This window comes from Arachis hypogaea, chromosome 11 (assembly GCF_003086295.3).
Source record: "Arachis hypogaea cultivar Tifrunner chromosome 11, arahy.Tifrunner.gnm2.J5K5, whole genome shotgun sequence".
Lineage (NCBI taxonomy): Eukaryota > Viridiplantae > Streptophyta > Magnoliopsida > Fabales > Fabaceae > Arachis > Arachis hypogaea.
In genome coordinates this window covers 42,113,705-42,116,518 of record NC_092046.1, presented here as the reverse complement: position 1 = coordinate 42,116,518, position 2,814 = coordinate 42,113,705, and the positions used below count along the sequence as shown (strand labels likewise).

At 41.1% G+C, this 2,814-nt stretch overlaps 1 non-coding gene across 1 annotated transcript; it reads right to left on the bottom strand.

The window, feature by feature from the left end:
- Nucleotides 1-1,540: 1,540 nt before the first annotated feature.
- LOC112725176 (small nucleolar RNA R71) lies at nt 1,541-1,647 on the bottom strand. Its single transcript, XR_003164300.1, has one exon. It is a non-coding gene; the product is annotated as a small nucleolar RNA R71 (small nucleolar RNA).
- Between the last annotated feature and the right edge of the window lie 1,167 nt (nt 1,648-2,814).

Here is a 2,814-nt window from a genome sequence, read left to right as displayed (position 1 = left end):
AAGAGGAATGAAGAGATCATGCTAGAAATGCTTTCTCATACTGGACCAAATTGGGTTTGGATGGATATGTGACTATAATCCTCTCAACACTTGATTTGGGAAATGCATGTGGTATAATCAGTGACCATACTTCATCTCTTCTCATGAGCAATTGACCAAGGAATTGGCAATTGATCAAGATTTGAGAGATTGAATTACAAGAAATTGTAATTCGATCACTTAAGATTGCCAAGGAGATCAATGAGTGCATTGATTGAGGAAGAGATGAAAATGAAATTGATCCGGAGAATGCAACATCTCCTAAACCCAATGAACTCCCCATTTCTGATCTTACCCATTCTCTTTAATTTCTGTCATTTACTTTTATGAGCAATTACCCCATCCCTATTTAAGATTCTGCAATTTACTTTCCGTCATTTACATTCAGCTTCTTATTTCTAGCATTTACTTTTCTGTTATTTACTTTCCCACCATTAAATTTTCTGCAATTCTCAACTCAAATTCTGATTCGCTCAACTAGAACATTCCTCTAATTAAAGTTGCTTGATCAATCAATCCCTGTGAGATTCGACCTCACTCTATTGTGAGTTTTTACTTGACGACAAATTCGGTACACTTGCCGAAGGGAAATTTGTTACGAGACAAGTTTTCCGTGCATCAAGTTTATGGTGCCGTTGCCGGGGATTGATTGTGCATCAACAATGATTAAATTGGAGGATAACTAGATTGAGCATTTTATTTTTGTTTGATTTAATTTTCTGTTTGAGTCATTTACTTTCTGTTTTAGTTAATTACTTCCCTTCCCCCTACTTTTTCTTTGTTATTTACCATTCATTTCACTAACCCACTAACTGTTTGATATATTGCATCACTCACACTAACAGTAATTATGCAGATATACTTTCTGCACCTATTCTCTTTGCTTGTACTTGTTGGTTGTATGACAGGGAGAAGAAACGGGGCTTCAACTTCCTTTGATTCTGAACCTGAGAGAACCTTCCTTAGACTAAAGAGGGAGGCAAGAGAAAAATGTGTAGTTGGTGCTGAAGAAGAGGAAGAACACTTTGAGGAATACTTTGAACCAAACATGGAAGAAAACATGGAAAATCATCGTGAAGAAGAAGCTCACAACCATGGCGGAGGAGGACGAGCAAATCATGCTGGGGAGGATAGAAGAGTTTTAGGCTCTTACATCAATCCAAACCCAGGAAACTGTGGAAGTAGCATTCAAAAGCCAACCATCCATGCCAACAATTTTGAACTAAAACCACAGCTCATCACCCTTGTGCAGAACAACTGTTCGTTCGGAGGAAGTGTCCAAGAAGACCCCAATCAACATCTAACCACCTTCCTGAGAATATGTGACACAGTAAAGTCTAATGGTGTTCATCCTGACGCCTATAGACTGCTCTTATTTCCATTCTCACTCAAGGATAAGGCAGCCAAGTGGTTGGAGTCTTTCCCAAAGGAGAGCTTGACAACTTGGGAAGATGTGGTGAACAAATTCTTAGCAAGATTTTACCCCCCTCAACGAATCAATAGGCTGAGAGCTGAGGTCCAAACTTTCAGGCAACAAGATGGTGAGACTCTATATGAAGCATGGGAGAGGTTTAAAGACCTAACAAGGAGGTGCCCACCAAATATGTTCAATGAATGGGTGCAGCTGCACATTTTCTATGAAGGGCTCTCTTATGAGTCAAAGAAGGCCGTAGACCATTCATCCGGAGGATCTTTGAACAAGAAGAAGACCATTGAGAAGGCCATAGATGTCATTGAAACTGTAGCAGAGAACGACTACTTCTATGCTTCCGAAAGAGGGAACATAAGAGGAGTAATGGAGCTAAACAATGTAGATGCTCTGCTGGCCCAAAACAACCTCATTACCCAGCAGCTGGCTGACCTCACTAAGAAGATGGAGAGGAACCAAGTAGCAGCAATCGCCACTTCATCAACAACCCAAGAAGGAGTGAATGAAGAAGCAGAGGGTAGTCAGGAGCAAGCCAACTACATTGGGAATTCACCTAGGCAAAACCATGATCCATACTCCAAGACCTACAACCCTGGATGGAGGAATCACCCAAACTTTGGGTGGGGAAATCAACAAGACCCAAGCCTTGATCAAAAACGCCCAAATCCCAACAATGCAAGCCACCAACATTTCACATCTAGGCCATATCAACACCCCCATAACAACACCTCTCCACATCCACATCAAAACCAAAATAACTTACCTCATCCTTCTACCTCTAATCCCGATCTACAATCATTTGATGACAGACTCTCAAGGATTGAGAATCTACTTGAAGGCATAGGCAAGGAGATTCAAGACAACAAGGTGTTCAAGGAGGAAGTGCGAGCCAGTTTCAAGAACCAGGGAGACACAATCAAGAGGTTGGAATCTCAAGTGGGGTATCTCTCTGAGCAAATTCCCAAACCCACAGATGGATTCCCAAGTGACACAGAGAAAAATCCGAGAGGTGAAACAAAGAAAGTAAGATAGGAAGATTGTAAGATGGTCACTATAAGTGATAAGGAGAATGAGGACAAGCCAAGAAAGCTGTCAGAACAACCTGAAGACACCTCAGTAGAGAAGAAGGAAAAAGATCATCAAGAACCAGAAATCTCACAACAGGAGCTGCTGAGACTCTATGCACCTTTTCCCCAACTGCTCAATGGTGCTGTGGAGAAGAGAATATACTCAAGGTTTCTAGATTTGTTTGCATCTCTGCATGTCAACATACCATTCATCAAGACTATTCAACAAATGCCTGCATACATCAAGTATATGAAGGAGCTTCTTTCTAGGAAAAGCTC